The sequence below is a fragment of the Vulpes lagopus genome, chromosome 10, assembly GCF_018345385.1.
Source record: "Vulpes lagopus strain Blue_001 chromosome 10, ASM1834538v1, whole genome shotgun sequence".
Taxonomy (NCBI): Eukaryota; Metazoa; Chordata; class Mammalia; order Carnivora; family Canidae; genus Vulpes; species Vulpes lagopus.
In genome coordinates, this window is record NC_054833.1 from 31191018 (window position 1) to 31212622 (window position 21605).

The following is a 21605-nucleotide window of genomic DNA, read 5'->3' on the forward strand; positions in this document are numbered from 1 at the left end:
GGTGCTTCCCGTCGCTCCGCCCGCGCCCTCCCCAAGGCCTCCACTCCCACCCCGCGCGTCTCCCACGGAGTCCAGGGGCGGGGGGGCCGGCGGCCTCGGTCGGGAGTGGGGCCATCGCCTGGCAGGAGAGGGCGACCACCCGCAAGTTCTTGGGCCACGTTAGGAGCCGGGCGGGGCGGGGGGGCGATGGGGGCGCAGGGCCCGGGGCACAGGCGGACGGCCAGGGGCGGTGGCTGCTCACGTGTTCCAGGGGCGCGTGTCTCGACGGTGCCCCGAGTGGGCGCGCATCCCTCCCCGTCCAGGGGGTCCTCCCCAGGGGCTCACCTTCTGGACCCAGGCGGGGTCGCCTCAGACGGTTTTGAGGTCCAGGGGAACCTCCCCCGACCTACCCCGCTGCTCCCCCCGCGCCCCCCCGGGAGCCGCGGAGGCTCCACCCCGGCGCGGGGGGCTCCAGCAGCCGCCGCTCCAGGGCGTCGCTCGGCCTCCTGCCCCGACACGGCTGCGGCGTCGGCGTCAGCCCCGGGCTCGGGCGACCGACGGCGGCGCCTTCACACCCGAGGTCCCCACCCGCGGGGCACGGCCGCCGCCGCTGCCCCCGGCCCCCCGCCTTGGCCAAGTCCCCGCTCCGAGCCCGCCCCCCCGCCCCCCCGCCCCACGATCCGGGGCCTCCTACCTTGGCCGGGACCCCCTGCGGGACCCGCCCCGGAGCCCCGAGCCCGGAGCCCGCGGCGGCGTCTCACCTGCGCCCAGCGACGCGCCTTCCGCAGCCCGCGCGCCGACTGTTGCGGCCGCCCGGGCAGGTGCGAGCGCCCCGCCCCGCCCCGCCCGCCCCTCCACGCCCCTGCCGGGCCTCCGGGACCTCCTGGCCTCCCCGCCTCCCGGCCTCCTGCTCCTGGCATCCTGGCACCCGCTCCCGGCTCCCGCTCCTACTCCCGGCTCCTGCTCCCGTCTCCCGCTCCCGGCACGCTCCCGGCCTCCACTCACAGCCTCCCAGACTCCTGGCCTCCCAGCCTCCCAGCCTCCCAGCCTCCCAGCCTCCCAGCACCCGGCTCCCGGCTCTCGCTCCTGCTCCTGGCTCCCAGGCTCCCAGCCTCCCAGCCTCCAAGCCTCCCAGCCTCTCCGGCTCCCGCTCCCACCCCCGCTCCCGGCTCCCAGCCTTCTGGCCTCCCAGCCTCCCACTCCCGGCTCCCATTCCCAGCTCCCACTCCCACCTCCAAGCCTCCTGGCCTCCCAGCCTCCTGGCCACCCAGCCTTCCAGCCTCCCTGGCTCCCGCTCCTGCTCCCGCTCCCAGCCTCCCAGCCTCCTGCTCCCCGCCTCCACTCCTGGCCTCCGCTCCTGCTCCCAGCTCCTGGACTCCCGGCCTCACAGCCTCCCACTCCAGGCTCCCATTCCAGATCCTGCTCCTGCTCCCAGCGCCCGGCTCCTGGCTCTCGCTCCCTCTCCCAGCTCCTGGCCTCCACTCCCTGCTCCCACTCCCGGCCTCCCAGCCTCCCGCTCCCGGCCTACGCTCCCAGCTACTGGCCTCCTGACACCTGCTCCTGGCTCCTGCTCCTACTCCTGGCTCCTGTTCCCTGCTCCCAGCTCCCACTCCCGGCTCCCAGCCTCCTGGCCTCCCAGCTCCCGCTCCCAGCTTCCGGCTCCTGGCTCTTGCTCCCATTCCCGGCTCCCAGCCTCCTGGCACCTGGCTCACCTCCTGGCTCCCACTCCCAGCCTCCCACTCCAGGGTCCCACTCCTGGCTCCCACTCCTGCTCCCAGCTCCCACCCCTGACTCCCACTACCAGCTCCTGTTCCTGGCTCCCAGACTCCTGGCTTCCCAGCCTCCTGCTCCCAGCCTCTGCTCCTGGCTACTGGCCTCCTGGCACCCGCTCCCAGCTCCTGCCCCTACTCCTGGCTCCTGCTCCTATCTCCTTCTCCCTGCTCCTGCTCCCAGCTCCCGCACCCGGCTCCCACTCCAGCTCCTATTCCTGCCTCCTGGCTCCGCCTCCCAGCATCCTGCTCCCGGCCTCTGCTCTGGGCTCCTGCTCCCGGCCTCTGCTCTGGGCTCCTGCTCCTGCTCCAGCTCCCAGCTCCCACACCTGGTTCCTGACTCCTGGCTCCCATTCCTGCTCCCAGCTCCTGCCCCGGCTCTGTTCCCGGCTCCCAGCCCCCCAGCCTCCTGCTCCCGGCCTCCAGGCTCCCACTCCCAGCTCCCATCCCGTTCCAGCTCTAGCTCCAGCTCCAGCTCCCGGCTCCCAGCATCCCGCTCCCGGCTCCTGTTCTCGGCTCCCTCTCGGGCTCCCGGCCTCCCTCCCCCTCCCCCGCTTCCCCGCACCTGGCTCAGCTCCCGCTCCCCCTCCCGCTCCCGCCCCGCCCGCCCCGCCGCCGAGCCCGGCCCCACACGCGCCCTGAGCCCTGCTCCGCCCGGGGTAGGGTCCCGGCACCCAGGGCGGGCGGCGCCCAGCGTGACCCCCGGGAGGCAAGGCCGGGCCGGAGCCTGGGCGGCTGGAGCCCCGGGGCGCAGGGGCTGTTCGGGGGACGCCGCAGCGGCGGCGGCGAGCGGTCCCGGGGTCCGTGGGGCGGAGGCCGGCGGGTGTCCCTGCAGCCCGGGCCTTTCCCGCCGCCTCCGTCCCGCGGTCCCAAGCCGTATCGCCACTGCGGACTCCGGTTGTTTGAAACATGGAGTTCGCGTGTCAATCAATGAAGATAAATACAGGCTTGATTTCGCACCCCCCCCCCCCCGCCCCCAAACAGAAACCATACAAAAGCTCAGGGTCACGTAGGTCCTTCCTCCGCGCATCCTCCAGGTGTGGCGCCCGCGGGCCGCAGGCTCTGGGTGCTGGGGACCCAGCGCGAGGAAGTCCCTGCGGGGGGTGGGGGGGTGGTCCCCGCGAAGACACCCCAGCTCGGGTTGTAGACCCTGGGCCTCGGCGCCCCCACCTGCGAGTTATGGGGCTGCCCCGCTCTTAGTCCCCCTGGAAGTTACAGGCCCCCCTTAGCGGGAGCCAGGGCCCCGCTTCGCACCTACTGACCGGAGTCTGGGGAGGACCGAGGGCAGAAGGACCTGCTGCTCAGGGTACCTCGGTGCGCAGAGAAGTCAGGGTCCAGGACCTCCCTTCCAGAGCCCACAGGCCTTCCAGCTTATTCCATCGTGGTCCCTGCTGGAGAACAAGAGAGGCTTCAGGGAAGATGCTCTATGTGGGTCTGAAAGAAAGGCAACAGATATGCAGGATACAGGAGCAGCCGGTCAGGGCCGGGATCCCAAATACAGCTCCTTTGATCACATAGCTTTTCTTTCCTATAAAGTCGAAGGGAGGCACTTTCGAGGATAAAGCATCTTTCCTCTGTAACAGCAGGGCGAAGGAGGCCTGGAAGAGCAGGGTGAGAGCGCTGCGGCAGCCGGAGGGTAAGGGCCCCGCGCCCCTGCCGGAGCACCACTTTGATTTCCTATCAACTTGGGAGTTTATTTAACCACCAGGCCTCATCTTGGCACTTGCTCATGTCCACTATTTCTGAGAAGGTGGAGTCCTGGATGTCTGTTACCCAGGGAGACTGTCCCCTGTCGCTAGCTCCCTGCAAGGGCCAGGCTCTCTCTTGAGTGACGTTTTCCTCTAAGGCTTTGAGGATGAGACAGGCCTGTGATCTCTCAGTTGTAGTTACTGGTGGGTAGAGATTCTTCTTCTTCTTCTCCTTCTTCTTCTTCTTCTTCTTCTTCTTCTTCTTCTTCTTCTTCTTCTTCTTCTTCTTCTTTAAAAACCTTTTATTTATTTATTTGAGAGAAAGAGAGAGTGAGAGAGCCAGCACAAGCAGGGGGGAGGGAGATGCAGTGGGAGAAGCAGACTCCCCGATGAGCAGGGAGCTGGATGCCAGGCTGATCCCAGGACCCCGGGGTCAGGGCTTGAGCGGAAGGCGGCCCCTGAACCCACTGAGCCACCCAGGTGCCTGCCCTGAGATGCTTCTTAACACTGAAAAATTGGAACTGGGAAAATTATGTATGCCTCAAATGATAATATCCAAGTGCCAGGACAAACTAGTTTTTACAAAGTAAGTTAGACTGTCTTTAATTTGGTCTGTGAGAATAACACAAATCAAGTAGCTTAAACAGTTAACAAAAGATAAATTACTAATATATCAACAGCCACAAATGAATACCAAACAGCTACCAATTATGAGAAAGCCGTTTAATTTAACAATGAAACAGATTAGTGTCTAGAAACAGATCCAAGTGTATGTGGGTCTTGATAAACACAAAGATGTCTTCTTCTTCTTCTTTTATTTATTTATTTTTATTTTATTTTATTTTATTTTATTTTATTTTATTTTATTTTATTTTATTTTATTTTATTTTACAGAGAGAGAGAGAGAGACAGAGAGCACAAGCAGGGGGAGCTGCAGGAGAGGGAGAGGAAGAAGCAGGGTTCCCTCGCAGCAGGAAGCCAGATGCAGGCCTCCATCCCAGGACCCTGGGACCATGACCTGAGCCGAAGGCAGATGCCGACCTGACTGAGCCACCCAGGTGCCCCCACAAGGATGGCTTTTAATTCAATGGGAAATTGTTTACTTTATAAGTATTGCTGGCATAATGGACTATTCTTTTGGAAGATCTTACAGGCTTGCTCATTATCCAATCTTTTACTCTGTTAGTGTCTATGGATGCAAAAAGTTTTAATTTTGATAAAATTCAATTTTTCTAAAAAAAAAATTCAATATTCTATTTTTGCTTTTGTTGCCTATGCTCTTGATGTCATTCCGAAGAAATCACTGCCAAATTCAATGTCATGAAGATTTCCCCTTACGTTCTCTTTTAAGATTTGTACAGTATTAACTCTTATGTTTGAATCTTTTATTCATGTTGACTTAATTTTTGTATATGGTGTTAGGTAAGGATATAACTTCATTTTTTAAAAAGATTTCATTTATTCATGTGAGACACAGAGAGAGGCAGAGGGAGAAGCAGGCTCCCTGCATGGAGCCCAATGCAGGACTTGAGCCTGGGACCCCGGGACCCCTGTCCTGAGCCGAAGGCAGATGCTCAACTGCTGAGCCCCCAGGTGTCCTTAACTTCATTCTTTTACGTGTAGATATCTAGTTTTCCCAGCACCATTTGTTGAAAAGATTGTCCTTTTCCCCATTGAATCATCTTGCCAGTCTTGTAAGAAAAAAAAGATCACTTGACCTTATATGCAAGGGTTTATTTCTGGGATTTCTGTTTTTACACTGAATGCTTGTCTTTGTGCCAGTACCACACTCTTTTGATTACTGTCACTTTGTAGTGAATTTCAGGTCAGGAAGTATGAGTCTTTCAAATTTGTCCTTTTCAAGATTGTTTTGGTTATTTGGGATCCTTGAGATTCCATATGAGTTGTAGGATGAATTTTTCTATGCCTACAAAAAAAAAGAAAAAATCTTTGGGATTTTATTAGGGATTGCACTGACTCTGTAGGTTGTTTTGGGTAGTGTTAAAATTGTCTTCCAATCCATGAACACAGTATGTCTTTCCACTTTATGCTTTATTTAATTCCTTTCAGGGATTCTTTGTAGTTTTCAGTGACACAGCTGTCACCTTCTTGTTTTTTGTGAAGGGGTGTTGAGGTGGTTTCTTTCTATTCCCAGTTTGTTGAGTGTTTCTTGTGAAGGCATGTTGAATTTTCTGCATTCATTGAGATGATCCTATCACGTTTTTTCACCTTTCCTTCTGTTATTGTGGTGTATTACATCTACTGGTTTTCATATGTTGAACTACCCTTGCATTTCAGGAATAAGTTCCGTTTGGTTACGCCATATAATCCTTTTGATATGCTGTTGAAGTCTATTTGTTAGTATTTTTAAAATTTTTATTTATTCATGAGAGATACACACACACACAGAGAGAGAGAGAGAGAGAGAGAGAGAGGCAGAGACACAGGCAGAGGGAGAAGCAGGCCTCATACAGGAAGCCCAATGTGGGACTCGATCCCAGGACTCCAGACTCACACCCTGAGCCGAAAGCAGGCGCTCAACCACTGAGCCACCAAGGTGTTCCCCCGACCTCTTTTTAAAATAGATTTTATTTATTTGAGAGAGAGAGAGATAGCGAGAGAGCACAAATAGGGGGTGGGGAGAGAAGGAGCAGACTCTCCGTTGAGCAGGGAGCCCGACGTGGGGCTCCATCCCAGTACCCTGAGATCATGACCTGAGCTGAAGGCAGACACTTAACCCACTGAACCACTTAACCCCACTGCAATTGTTCTCTTATAATCCTTTTTATTTCTGTAGACTGGGTAGTAATGCCCCCACTTGCATTTCAGATTTTAGTGATTTGAGGCTTCTCTTTTTTCTCTTAATCTAGCTAAAGATTTGTCAATTTTGTTAATCTTTTTGAAAAACTAACTTTCGATCTCCTTAATTTCCTGGTCTCTATTTTACTTATCTCTGCTGTGATTTTTATTACTTTCTTCCTTCTGCTACCACTGGGCTTATTTTCTTGTCTTTCTAGTTCCTTGAGTGGTTAAGCTAGATGGTTTTTTTTTTTTTTTTTAAACTAGATTGTTAATTTGAGATCTTGATTTTAGTGTAAGCATTCCCAGCTGTAAATTTCCCACTTAGGACCATTTTTGTTGCATCCCCTAAGTTTTAGTGTGTTGTTTTCATTCTCATTCATCTCTAAGTATTTCCTAACTTCCCTTGTGATTTCTTCTTCGGCCCATGGAGAGTTTAAGGCTGTGTTGCTCATTTTCCCACAAATTGGTGAATTTTTGAGTTTTCTCCCTTTACTGGAATTCCAACTTCACCCTGTTGCATTCAGAGAAGCTACTTTTTACGTGCGGATATCTAGTTTTCCCAGCACCGTTTGTTGAAAAGATTGTCCTTTCCCCATTGAATCATCTTGGCAGTCTTGTAAGAAAAAAAAAAAAAAAAACCACTTGACCTTATATGCAAAGGTTTATTTCTGGGATCTCTGTTATTACACTGATCTGAATGTTTGTCTTTGTGCCAGTACCACACTGTTTTGATTATTGTAACTTTGTAGTAAATTTCAGGTCAGGAAGTATGAGTCTTCCAAATTTGTCCTTTTCAAGATTGTTTTAGTTATTAGGGATCCTTGAGGTTCCATATGAGTTATAGGATGAATTTTTCTATGCCTACAAAAAGAAAAATCTTTGGGATTTTGTTAGGGATTGCACTGACTCTGTATGTCAGAGTTGTATGATCTCTTTCTTTCTGAATCCTGGAGAACGTCCTATTTGCCCTTGAGAAGAATGTGTATTGTGCCCTGCTGGGTGAAGCATTCTGTCTATGTCTGCTAGATCCAGTTTATTTTTTCTTTTCTTTTTGTTTGTTGCTTTGTTTCACAATGGTGTGGTCATGCAGACTCACAAGCACAGGGTGTGTGTGTTGCATGTGTGAGTAGAAAGGAAGGTGTGGAGGGCTACTTTGGTTACCTGGTGAGAATAACACTGGTGGGGAGAGAGAACTTCTTTTCAGAAGGGTGCTCCAAGCTGAAGGCTGGTGAGGCCAAGGGAACCTGGGTTGGGTGCTATGTGATGACCATCCCTGGCATGGCCTCAGAGGCAGCTGAGCAGTGGAGACTGTTGTTTTCCACTAATCCTCTTGCAGAAATTGCGACTGGCCAGTGCATGAAAGGAAGCTCTGTGCTGGATGGGACATGAGCCCGAGTGGCTCCAAGTGAGCAGCACTAGCCCTCTCCTGTGCGAGCCTCCAAAATCATCTCCGTCGCACTTCTCAGTTTCGTGGAGGTGGCTGTGAGCCTTGTCAGGCTTGAGCAGCCCCAGAGTGCTTCCCTGCCTGTTTGTGCTCTCATCTCTGGCTTCCTGCCTGGGCCTTCCTTGAGGCTCGCAGGCTGTGGAACACTGGCAGGACTCCACTTGGTGGTTGGAAGGTACGACTGGGAACTTGGGAAGAATAAATGCCCGTGAAGCCACTCCCCATCGGTGGGGAATGGTATCTAAGCAATGAATGCGTTCCCCTTTCATCCCATGAGTAACGGTTGGTTCTGATACATACATTGAAAAACTCCAGAAATACCAGTCAGGAAAGAAGTCCCAGTGGCCAACTTGTCCCTCCTTCCTGTGCCACTCCACTCATCTTTCACTCCTGTGTCTGGAATCACCTACCCTAACACATCCAAATCACCTACACAAATGTTTTTCTCTGGTTCTGACTTGGGGAAATCTAGGTGAAAAGAGGAGCTTTGTCAAAAGGACACAGAGGCCAGCTTGAGGGAACACTCTGAAGGTGGGGCCATTTGGAGAATCCGATAGGCTGCCAACAATTCATAGGAACATATGGAAAACATGAATTCATAGTGATGTTTAAAAGAGAAAGAGAAATCACACTTGGGTAGAACACAGTGCGTTGGGTACGAGTCCCAGGAGGGGACCCTCAAGGCACAGAGGGCAGTGCTCATCACGCCGTCAGCTCCCCGGGGAGAGATCCAACGTCCTGCCCACTGTGTCTTGGTCTCAGAGTCAGCCAGGACCCCACAGCACAGCACTGGGTGGAATGAGGCTTTACTTGTGCAGAGAAGAGCAGAGCGAGCTCAGGTCTAACAGTCCTGGGTCCCCTCCAGCCCCGGCGGCCCATGTAGGGCAGCTGGTCAATCCGCACCCCTCTCATGCCAGTGAAGAAGGACCCCAGCTCCTCTGCCAGAGGGGGGGGGAATGGAAGGGTGGGGATGCCTGGGGGGCACCGATGCACAGTCTTAAGCAGAACAAAGGGGCACAGGCTGCGTTTGGAGCAGGGAAACGTTTCCACACAAGGCTGTAAGCCCAGCACGTTTGTGTGGGCCCTCTGTCTCTTGTTCCATCTTTATGGGGCCTTGTGGGGTTGGAAGGCTGCACGTGAGAGTGCCTTTCCTAGCCTCCCCCCCTTGGTCCTCACCCGGCCACTGAAACAGCAGATGAAACCTATCAAATCCAGCAGGACTATTGCCCATCTTGAATTTGGAGGTGAAGTTGGGTCCCCTGAGGTCCCTAAATCGCCTATTATGTGGCTGTGCTTTGCTGCCTCTGTCATTTTGAGACAGCATCTTACTAGGGTCATTAGGAGGACCAGACCCAAGAGGGTGGCCAGGCCTTAACCAGGATGGTCCTCAACTGGGACCTTAGGTGCTTGTGTTATTTCAACTAAAGATGTGAAAGAGTTAGTCTGGGGGGACCTGCGAGCTGGTAACCATTCCATCTGCGCCTGGATTTTCTACAGTGTGGTTTCCGCCTTCCCTGAATTATTGATATTACACAGCGAGAGGCCTTGGCGATCGCACAGCCACGCCCTGTTCCATCACCACCGGGCCGAGTGAGCTCCCTGAGCGGAGCGTGGGGAGTAGAGCTGACTGTCTCTGCCAGAGCTAACGGCAGCTGCAGACCATTTTTTCAGGACATAATTGCCTGTGCCAGGTATGAGGACACAGCAGAATGGCACTAGCTGTCTCATTGATTTCCTTGTAGTGTCTCTGGCAACCCTGCAATGTGTCCCAATCATGGGGCCCTTCCAAGTTAGAGTATCATTTTTTACCAACACCCGAGAACCCTGAAATCCCAACGCCCCATCTGAGGGTGACAAGCACTTCATAGGCCAGTGTAACCCCTCAGAGAACATCTAACTCAGAGGAGCACACGTCAGTCTGGTTGGGGAGCGCTCGTCAGAAGAGTCTCCAGGCCAATTGTATGAAGCTTATGTCTGGTTTAACTACAAGGTTAGGTGGCGAAGTTGCATGACGTCTGACGGTCCCATACCATCGGTGACATTTAAAGTCAGCCTCTCGCTTGATGTCTCTGGTCCAGGAAAGCTTCATGCATGGGGTACTAGGTGCCCTAGGGATCTGAACCTGCACTGAGGGTGTCAGTCTCTGATCAAAACCATTGATGGCTTGGGACTCCTGTCAGATTAGCAACAGGCCACATGTGGACTGTTGGAGTCTGGGGGGGAAATGCTCCAAATATGTGGGTGGCAGTTCCAGCAGCACTTCAGACCTTTCTCTTCTTTGGATGATTTGTGCCCATTGACAAGAATCCCAAGATTGTACTACCTCCTTAGTCTTGACATCTTCCAGGATCACTCCTTGGGCCTTGGCATTTTCTTGCATCTGAAGTGGACTTTCATGTCCAGTTTATTGGTGTATCCATTGGGCTACTGCTGTTACCCATTGGGCATAAGCCTAATGGGCATGAGAGTTCATTCATGTTCCCTTTTAAAAAGTCCTTTGCCATGAACATTAACATGGGCATTAGCATATATTTTTCCTTTCCAGGCAGCAAGCTGCTGGCATAGTTCATGTCCCCACACTTGGTTTCCATTCTTCTCACCAGGTGGCTAGGCCACTGGCAATGACCCACAAATTGGTGAAAATGTAGCAAGATTTGGTGGCCTGAGTGGCCTTCGCAACCATCACCCCTGCACGGAGCTCAGGCCACTGAGCATAATGCCCATGCCCAGTCCCAGCCAAAAGAGGGAAAAGTGAGTGGGAGGCACGTTCTAAGGACAGGGAAGGGGTGAGGAGTCACCCACTGCCGGAGTCCAGCTTGGAAGTCAACCAGCAGTCATGTTGTCTCAGTAAACACCAACAGACCGTTGCAATACCATGGGAGTTGGCTGGTGGTGTGGCAATGCCAGGGTGGCCAAGAGCCCAGGAATAGGTTTTCTTCTTAGGACCCACTTCTTGTATGTCTGCCCTCATCCATTGCACCAGCATATTCCTACTGACACAGAGTTTATCTACATCCCTACAAGGCAGAAGAAAGCAGCCCATGATTCTTGGGGGGCTGGCATCACCCTGGGGTGCTGGGGCTGACAAGCCCTTGTGCTTCCACCACGCCAGAGATGGCGACCCTGCTCACTGTGCTCAACTGCCGAGCAGAACACAGTGACCCAGTTACCAATCCAAGGGGAGGACTTCAGCTACTGAGAGGACAGCGAAGCTCCTCACAACACAAGTCACCTGGAGTGAAAGTCCAACCACTCTGCTCACTGCCTCCCGGTATCAGAGTCAGCAAGGAAGACAGCGCAGTAGAGCGCCGGATGGCACAGGCAGCAGGTCAGCTCCGATAGTGTTCATCAGTCCCCCATGGCCACCAAGGTCCCCCTCCACTCCTGACAACCACTGCAGGGCAATGGGTATGTATGTGTCCTTCTTGTCCAGAGTGGAAAGACCCCAACTCCTCCCACGGGGTCTGAAATACTGAATGCTCGGGGTGTGCTTGAGGCAGTCGACACGCATGTTTAAACAGAGGAAGGCTGTGAGCCTGGCACTGGTGTGTGGGCTCTGTGTCTCTTGGTAAGGAAGTGTTCCAGGCCCAAGGCCCATTCTCCGGGTGCTGGCTGGGGACTGAAAGACTGCACATGAGATGTCCTTTACCAACAAGGGCAAAACTAGTCAGATAGTTTTGGGGGTCGCTGAGGGCACCAACTTATTAGTAACTAAAGGAAAAGAATTAAGTATTTATCCTGCCCCCTTCCTCCTCCTCTTTCTTCCTCTTCTTTCTCTCTTCCTCCTCCTCCTCTTCTTTCTCCTTCTTCAAAACATCTTATTTATTTTAGAGAGAGAGCTTGAACAGGAGGGGCAAAGGTCTGAGAGAGAGAGAGAGAGAGAGAATTCCAGGCAGACTCCGTGCTGGTCTTCCCAGAGATCCACTGAACTGGATCTCATGACCCTGAGATCAGGCCTGAGCAGGAGTCAGATGCCCGACTAGCTGTGCCATCCAGGTGCCCTTATCTTGGTTTTCTTCAATGAACTATATAGCAGAGAAATTAGATAGTTTCAGAGAATATTTGTAGAAAAATTCTAGCTAATAAGTTCAGAATGAATGATAGAATTAGAAAATCACCATTTGGCATTTTTTTTGTTTTGTTTGTTTGAGAGAGAAAGAAAAAAAAAAAAAGAGAGAGAAAGCAAGCACAGGAGGGCAGGAGGGGCAGAGAGAGAGAATCTTAAGCAGGCTTCATGCCCAGAACAGGGAGAGTTGGGATGGGGGGCTCCATCTCACGGCCCTGAGATCATGACCTGAGCTGAAATTAAGAGTCAGAGGCTCAACCAACTGAGCCACCCAGGCGCCCCACCATTTGGCAATTTCTAATGAGATAATTGACATTAATAAAATCTAACACTGCATGGCCAAGACTTCTACCCCAAAACCTATAAAACTATATTGAAAGAATTTAAAGACCTATGAAAAAGAGAGATACACCATGTTCATATTTTGAAAGACTCCGTATAATAATGATCTAATCATCTGTAAATTGGTCTATAGATTCAATGCCATCTCAGTCAATCACTGGAAGGTGTGTGTGTGTGGAAGAGAGAGAGGGTGAAAAACAAACTGATTTTAAAACAAATACAAAATTGAACACCAATAAAAAATAAATTTATTATTAACAAAAAAATAAAAATAATAAAAAATAAGACAAATACAGAAATGCAAAAAGGGTAAGAAGAGCTAAGACAAACTTGAAGAACAAAGCTGAAGGATTAACATGATCAGATATCAAGACTTACTATGAAGTTGCAGTAAACACAATAGTATGGAAATAGGCCCAAGAATAGACTAATTATCAAAAAGAGCAGGAAACGGAGTCCAGAAGCTGGCCCATCCACATACAGTCATTGCTTTATGCTAGAGTGTGCAGTGCAATACACCGCTGGAAAGGGTCACCTTTCGATAAACAGAGCCGGGTCAATTGTACCTCGATACAGAAGTTCTTATACACTGATCCCTCCCTCTCACCGGTACACACAATCGATTACAGTGGATTGTAGATCTAGTTGTGAAAGGCAAAACAAAAAAGGCTTTAGAAGACAATATAGAAAAAATTATCTTTACAACCTGGGGAATAAGAAAATATTCCTACAAAGTTGCATAAAAAAAGCACCAATCATAAAAGAAAAGATTCATAGATGAGACCTTATTAAGAACTTGTGTTTTGAAAAGGACGGTGTTAAGAAACTGAAAAGGACAGCCACAGACTGGGAGAAAATATTTGCAACGTGTATCTGATGAGGGATGCATACGCAAAATATACAAATAATGTCTACAAGCCGGTGAGAAGTAGACACACAACACATTTAAACATAAACAAAGGAGTTAAATAGCCACTTTAAAAAAAAGAGGAATAGGGATCCCTGGGTGGCGCAGCGGTTTGGCGCTTGTCTTTGGCCCAGGGCGCGATCCTGGAGACCCGGGATCGAATCCCACATCAGGCTCCCGGTGCATGGAGCCTGCTTCTCCCTCTGCCTATGTCTCTGCCTCTCTCTCTCTCTCTGTGACTATCATAAATAAATAAAAATTAAAAAAAAATAAAAAAAGAGGAATAATAGCCAGTAAAATAAGTAAAAATGCTCAATTTTTTTCAGCTTTATTGGGTTATGAATGAGGTGATAGCTCATTATGATTCTGATTTGCACTTCCTTGATGATGAGTGATGTGGAGCATCTTCAACAGGTAGATCTCATGTACCTGTTGGCCATGTGTATGCCTTCTTTGAAAAACAAATGTCTTTTCAAGTCTTTTGCCCACGTAAAAGCCAGATTATTGTCTTGTTTTTTGTTTTCGTTATTGAGTTGTGTGTTTCTCAACTATTTTGGATATCAATCCCTTACCAGATACACAATTTACAAATATTTGCTGATTCCGTAGGTTTTGTTTTCATTTTGTTGATTCTTTCTTTTGCTGTGCAGAACTTTTCAGTTTGACACAGTCCCACTTATTAATTTTTGCTTGTGTTGCTTGTACTTTTGGTGTCATATCCAAAAAATCATTGCCAAGACCAATGTCAAGGGGCTTTTCCTCTATGCCTTCCTCTAGGAGTTTTATGATTTCAGTTCTTATGTTTAAGTCTCATTTTGAGTTAATTCCTTTTTCTCATTTCCAGTTAATTTTTGTGAGTGGTGTAGGATGGTGTCCGATTTCATTCTTTTTCGTGAGAATATTCAGGTTTCCCCAGCACCATTTCTTGAAGACACTGTCTTTTCTCCATTAAGTGTTCTTGGCTCCTTTGTCAAATATTAGTTGACCATACATGCAATGCTTTATTTCTGGGCTTTTGATTCTGTTCCATTGGTCTGTGTGTCTATTTTTAAGCCAGGGTCATAGTATTTTGATTATTATAGCTTTGCCGTATAGTTTGAAATCAGAAATTGAGATGCATACAACTTTGTTCTTCTTTCTCAAGATTTCCTTGGTTACTCATGGTCTTCTTTGATTCCATACATATTTTAAAATTGTTTTTTTCTATTTGTGTAGGAAAAACCCATTGGACAGAAATAGAAAGAGATAGACTTGATCAAATCTATGGATGACTTTAGATAGTATAAGCATTTTAGTAATATTAAATCTTCTAATCCATAAAAATTAGATCTCTTTCTTCTTATTCATGTATTCAGTTTCTTTAATCAAAGTACTATAGTTTTACAGACCTTTGAGCTCTTTGGTTAAGTTTACTCCTGAGAATTTTTTTTTTTTGGATGCTATTTTGAATGACATTGTTTTCTTGACTATTTTTTTCTTGATATTTTGTTGGTCTTGGCAATTATTTTTTTTGTAATAAACTGACTTTTTGTGACTTTCTGCACAGAAAGAAACACAACTGCTATGTATATGTTGACTTGTATCCTGCAATTTAAATGAATTTGTTTATTAGTTTCAACAGTTTCTTGGTAAAGTCTTTAGGGTTTTCCATAAGACCATATTATCTACAAATGAAGCTTGACTTCTTCTTTTCTGGTTTTGATACCTTTTATTTATTTTACTTGTCTGATTACTGTGGCTATGACTTCTGGTACTTTGTGAGTGGGAGTGGTGAGAGTAGGCACCCTTGTCTTGTTCCAAGTCTTGGAGGAAAAGTGTCATTTTGCCTGCATTATTCTATCTCCCAAACCAGTATTGCTCAGGGCCAAGAAGGAATTCCTCAGCAAATTCTCTCCTCCAAAGTTAATCACAAAACTGGACTAAATTGTCAAAATAATCATTCTAGGGCTCTGGAAATAGACCAAAGGCATATGACTACTTTAGAGGCAGTTATTAATAAAATATTAAACTTTGAATAAAAACAGTTCTGGGGCTCAGTTGGTTAAGCATCTACCTTCAGCTGAGGTCACAGTCCCAGTGTCCTGGCATGGAGCCCTGTGTAGGGCTCCCCATTCAATGGGAAGTCTGCTTGTCCCTCTCCCTCTGTCCCCCTGACCCCTGCTCATGCTCTCTCTTTCAAATAAATAAAATCTTAAAAAAACCCCAACAAACAAAAAAACCCAGTAAATTCTGTGACTATCTTACCTGAGACTGCTCCCATTTCTGCTGCCTCAGATTGTGGGATATTGTACCAGGATGTTCAAGCTGTGAAAACCCAGAGCTTCACTGCCAGAGGGATCTCCCTTGGTTCTGAATAAGCATAGAAAAACTTACTCCTAGCAGGACTGGAAGTAATAGTTATGATCTTAGGAGCAAACAAGCAGGTAAAACCAGTGGCTCAGCTAGACTGAGGTTGCAGTCCTGCAACAATTAACTGGGGGACTGACCAAAAAAATTAACAGGAATATCAGGAACATGAGACAGCCATAAGGTCTGGATAAGTTCCCACATGTCTGCACAGGATAGACCAGAGAGGACCCGAGATATCCATACCAACAGCATGATCAATGAAAGAAGAATTTGATAAACTGGGCATTGTCAAAATTAAAAACTCAAAAGACACCAGTGTGAAAATGAAGTTAAGCCACAGGCTAGGGGAAACTTTCCCAGTTGTATATCTGATAAAGGATTTTTATCTAGGATGTACTAAGAAGTCTTATAATTTAATAGTAAGGAGGCCCAATTAAAAAACAGGCAAAGTGCTTAAACAGACATTTCACCGACAAAGATATGTGAATATCTAAAAGCCCATAAAAAGAGGGGTGCATGGGTGGTTTAGTTGATTGAGCATCCAATTCTTGGTTTTAGCTCAGGTCATGATCCCTGGGTACTGGGATCGAGCCCTGTGTCAGGCTCTGCACTCAGTGGGAAGTCTGCTTGAGATTCTCTCTCCCTCTCCCTCTGCCCCCACCCCTCCACTTGTGTGTGTGCTCTCCGTCTCTCAAATAACTAAATAATCTTTAAAAAAAAAAAAAAAGCCCAGAAAGGAAAATGGAAATTACTAAGAAAATGCAAATTAAACCATAATGAGATATCAATACACTCACTAAGATGATTAGAATAAAAAAATACAGACTCCCCTGCAGAAAACCCAAGATGATATTAATCAGGAACAATTATGGAAATAAAAATAAAAAAAACCCCAGAAAATAGTAAGAGTTGAGGAGGATATGGAGAAACTGGAGCCTTCATATATTGCTTATAGCAGTGTAAAATGGTACAGCCACTCTAGATTACAATTTGGCAGTTTTTTATAAAGTTAAACTATCATGTGACCCAGAAATTTCACTCTTAGCTGTATATCCAAGAGAAATGAAAACATGTAAAAGACTTACAAGCAAATTTTAATACTAGCATTATATATAATATTCAAAACTGGAAACAATTCAAATGTCAGTCCACTGGTTGAATGGATGACGTATTACATCTATGAAGTGGAATCCTACTCAACAGCAGAAATAAATGAACACTAATAGAAGTTTCAACATGTATGACTGTAAAAACTATGTAAAAAACTAAGTGAAAAACGCTAGATAGAAAAGACCACAGGACCCCTAGGTGGCTCAGCGGTTGAGCATCTGCCTTCGGCACAGGTCATGATCCTGGGGTCTGGGATCGAGTCCCACATCGGGCTCTCCACAGGGAGCCTGCTTCTTCCTCTGCCTATGTCTCTCTGTGTCTCTCATGGATAAATAAATAAAATCTTAAAAAAAAAAGAAAAGACCACATACAAAATGATTCCATTTATAAGAAGTGTTCAGAGAAGACAAATGTATAGAGATTGAAAAGCAGATGAATGGTTGCCTGGGGCTGGGGTGGGAGTTGGGGTAGGGACTGATGGCAGTTGGGCAAGATGGAATACTGTGGGACAATGGAAGTTTTCTACAACTCAGCTTGGTGATATTTGCACATCTTCAAAAATTAACTAAAAATCATTAAATTGTGCCCATTAGAATGGGTGAATTTTTTTGGTAAGTTATAGCTCAGTAAAGGTATCAAAAACCAGGGGCATCTGGGTGGCTCAGCAATTGAGCATCTGCCTTTGGCTCAGGGTGTGATCCTGGGGTCCTGGGATCGAATCCCACATAGGGCTCCCTGAATGGAGCCTGCTTCTCCCTCTGCCTGTGTCTCTACCTCTCTCTCTCTGTGTCTCTCATGAATAAATAAATAAAATCTTTAGGAAAAAATTAAGGATTCATGTGTTCCAGAGAAATTCACACACAGGCTCACAGCAAGACATGTCTAGAAATGGTCATTGTAGTTGGAGACGATTAGACAAATGCAGTTGCTGCATGCGAGGGAATGCTGTGCGCATTAGAAGCAGCAATGAAATTTATATAACAACATGGATATATTGTAAAAACAGTGCTGAGTAAAAATAATAAGGAATAATACAAGGTCTATGTAGTAAAATGCCCTTTATATAAATTTAAAGCTCACACGCACACCACCACCACCACCACCACCAACATGGGTGAAATACAGAATTTAGAAGCTACATACAAAACACACTGAATCATAGTTAACGATGGCGGTGGAGGCTGGGTAATGGGATTTACTCTATCATCGTCATCTGAGATCCATAGGTGGGAAGAGGTGAGGGGGAGACCGTGTGTGGGAACCCCTGCAGATTAGTGGTTTCTTGGAGGGATGTGGGGAAGGAAAAGAATGAGAGGGATCTGTGCTGGTTACGTCTGTGTAGTTTAATTTTTAAAAAATAGGCGTTCTGCTCTATAGCCTCTGTACTTCAGTTACAGGCAGTAGAGTTTATGATGGAAATCGTGGGCTCTGGTTGTTGATTATCTGAGCCCAAACCCAAAGCTGCCAGTTATCAGCCGTGTGACTTAGTGCAGCCTTCTGAACCTCCCCGTGCCTCAATTTCTACAACTGTAGGATAGGAATGAGGATGATACCTATTACACGGGGCTGATCTAATTGCCAAAACATGTATTTCATATGAGAATATATACAGGGATCCCTGGGTGGCAGCGGTTTGGCGCCTGCCTTTGGCCCAGGGCGGATCCTGGAGACCCGGGATCGAATCCCACATCAGGCTCCCGGTGCATGGAGCCTGCTTCTCCCTCTGCCTGTGTCTCTGCCTCTCTCTCTCTCTCTGTGACTATCATAAATAAAAATTAAAAAAAAAAAAAGAGAATATATACAGATTTGCGTGGCACTTACTGTGCTTGGCACATAACAGTGTAATATAAATGTTTTCTATTATTTGAAAGATCTGAAGCAAAAAGGACAACCTAGAACCATTCATTTAATAGTGGCTGTGCCTAAGTTGGTGTGTGTATATAAAAAAAATATATATATATACATACATAAATATATATATATATATTTGAGTTTTTGTTTTCGATTTTTTTTTTTTTTTGTGAAAAACAAAAACAGGAATGCGCTTACCAGGAGAAGGAAGGACGAACGATGGAAGGCAGGAAGAATGGAACGCAGCCGAGCGAAGCAGGACTGGAAAACTTGAAGCTTAGAGAATTCCTCAGAAATAACCTAGGTCGGTCAGGCTTTGGTTTCTCTTCCCCTTTAACAACTTTTTGGTTTGTTAGCACCAAAAATCAGGGAGAGGAAATCTGCCAATTCTGTAATTTTGAGGTGGCATCTGGTGCTAACAGCTCTGATGAGGCAAGAGTGTGAAATCTTGGCTAAAATATAGTTAATGGGTGTTCTCCTGAATTGTGGTTTGTTTTTTTTTTGGATCAATGGATAGATTTTTCCCTCCGGTTACAGGTCATAGTTCCTGCTTATTTGCATACCTGGTAATGTTTGATCGGATACCTGACATTGTACTTGTACATTATCAGGCTCTGGCTTTTTAAAATTCCTTTAGATTTTTATGGGCTGGGTTAAAAATGCAGTAAATTACTTGCAATGGGTTTGATTTTTTTTGAGGCTTGCTTTTAAGGGTCTGATAGGACAGGTCTAAGCCAACTTTTCTTTTTCTTTCTTTCTTTTATTTTTATTTTTATTTATTTATTTATTTTTTTCATGGGTCTTTCTTTCTTTTAAAAGATGTTATTTATTCATGAGACACACAGAGAGAGGCAGAGACCCAGGCAGAGGGAGAAGCAGGCTCCGTGCAGGGGATGTGGGACTTGATCCTGGGACCCCGGGGTCACGCCCGGAGCCCGAGGCAGATGCCCAACCACTGAGCCACCCGGCATCTCTAAGCCAACTTTTCATCAAGGGCCAATTCGGTCCCACTGAGGCACTGTGCTTCTGAGCCCTGTGTCCGAGGTTCAGGGAAGAGGCAGTGTCCCCACCCGGCTAGTGGGGGGGGGCACGATCCCTGCCCTGGGTGAGTGCCCCAGCTTGATCTGCCTCCCCCTCCCTGGTGTTGGCTCCAGGCCCTGGAGGCTTCCTTCCACCTGCCATACACCGTGGGCCACAGCCGGAGACTGCGGGGAGCCCTCTGCCATCTCCGGAGCGCTTGCTCTCTCTCTCTCTCTCTCTCTCTCGCTCTCTCGCTCTCTCCATCTCTCGATCTCTCACTCTCTCTCTCCATCTCCCCCTCTGATCCTTTGTTAACAATTTTCATCACCTTGTGCTCCGCTCCTCGAGCTCTGAAACTGTCTCCTTAGCTGGGTGAGAATCCTGGGCTCTGTGTTGGTTTCCCCCTCCCCATCCAGCCTGGAGACTCGGGGACACTTTTTGGGGTCACCTCCCTTGTTTTCCTTCTCTCCAGGGTCACTGACCTGCCCTGGTGGAGGTGCAATGTCCGAAAACTCCTGTTTCACATATTCTGTCCAGCATTTGGTTGTTTAAGGAGGGAGGGTAACTCCAGTCTCTATTATTCCATCGTGATTGAAAGCTGAAGTTGAACGTTTTTGATGAACAGTTTCACCATGTTTAACTCATTTCTTTCTATCCTTATTTTAATTAGTATTTCTATTAGAGATGCTCTTAAATATTAGGACACAGGGGTGCCTGGGTGGTCCAGTCCGTTAAGCCTCCGACTTGTGGTTTTGGCTCAGGCCCTGATCTCAGGGTCGTGGGCTCAAGCCCCACAGCAGGATTCGCACTGGGCATGGAGCCTGCTCAGGATTCTCTCTCTTTCCCTCCCCTATTGCCCCTCCCCTGCTTCTTAAAAATATTTTAAAAATTAAAAAAGAATTGTAGTGTTATTGTCAGAAGTTCAACTTGGGTCTTCTTGTACCTTCCACGTCTCTCCTGGCATGTCCAATCTCCCCTCTAACTTCTTGAACATGTAGGCATGTAGGCATGTTACACGCAGCGGTTGCAGGGAACATGCCATGTTCTTATCCACTAATTGTACATAATCTGTGTTGTTTCTGGATGTGGCTTCATGTTTGCTTTTTCTCTTCATTATGGATGGTATTTTTCTGTTGTTGTTTTTTCTTTTCACGCCTGCTAATTTTGGGTGAGATGCAAAACCCTGTAAATTGGGCTTCCTGGAGGCTGTACCTGAGAGAGGCGAGGACCAAGTGTCTGGCTGGAGAAGCAGGCGTGAGCTCCCCCGTGTGGGAGGGGAAGAAGGAAGGGACGTGGGGCATTGTCTTCTGGAGCAGCAGGCTCCAGTCCCCACTGCGGCCTGCGGCATCCACTCTCACGTCGTGGATTCGCTGGGTGTCTGCGCTCAGGCCCGAAGCAGTTAATGGTGCCTAGGAGAGTCCCAGGGGGAGAATTAGTGGGCTCAGGCTCGGGACCCAATAGGGCTCCAGGGTGGGCAAAGGGAGAGATTTTAGTACCAGTAAAGAGAGTCATTAGGAAAGCAGCTCTAGCAAAGAGAGGGAGAACCACCTGACCAGAGGAGGGGAGCTGCTTGCGCAGAAGGCTGTTGGTAGAGTCTAGAGGCTACAGGGGGGCTACATGCCCCATGTCCCTTTCTTCTCCTGCTGGGTCCAGTAAGCACAGTTTACAGGGTTTTGCATCTCACCAAAAATTCTTTTTTTTTTTAAATTTTTATTTAATTATGATAGTCACAAAGAGAAAGAGAGAGGCAGAGACATAGGCAGAGGGAGAAGCAGGCTCCATACCGGGAGCCCGACGTGGGGACTCGATCCCAGGACTCCAGGATCACGCCCTGGGCCAAAGGCAGGCGCTAAACCGCTGCGCCACCCAGGGATCCCCTCACCAAAAATTCTTAAACCACCCAGGTGCCCTGAGAGCGAGAGCCGAGACTGAAGGGGAAATGCCTCCCCCTGGCTTTGCTGGGGTGAGCTCGAGGCAGAGACTCTGCTGTTACTTAAATGCCATTATTCTGGTCAACCATAGTCTTTGGCTCTAACTCTCTAAGGTTCATGAACTTAGAGAATATCTGTTATGAATGAAATGAAATTGTGAAATGTTAATACATACACATGGTATCTAACAACCTATCTATTGTTCGTATCTAACAACCAAGGTGTGAGATACATAGCTTGAAACAAAATGATGGTAGGTGGTAGGTAACTTACCTATGCCTGAAAGTTCTTTGTTCACACAAGAGGTCCCTGATTGTTGTTTTAGGATGTACTTATTCTTATCTATC

The 21605-nt window shown here is 48.1% G+C and overlaps 1 protein-coding gene across 9 annotated transcripts in view; it reads right to left on the reverse strand.

Moving 5' to 3' along the window:
• The window catches only part of TMEM45B (transmembrane protein 45B), a 50445-nt gene extending 31703 nt beyond the window's left edge, over nucleotides 1-18742 (reverse strand). Inside the window, exons 1-3 of one of the 9 annotated variants that reach the window (XM_041770383.1) lie at nucleotides 18506-18742; nucleotides 15242-15346; nucleotides 3059-3139 (exon numbers count right to left, since the gene is read on the reverse strand). The gene's annotated coding sequence lies outside the window, so the exon portion shown is untranslated. Of the gene's footprint in view, nucleotides 1-673; nucleotides 809-3002; nucleotides 3140-15241; nucleotides 15347-18505 lie in introns of those variants that run through there. The other 8 variants (XM_041770381.1, XM_041770382.1, XM_041770379.1 and 5 more) reach the window with 8 other exon arrangements.
• Between the last annotated feature and the right edge of the window lie 2863 nt (nucleotides 18743-21605).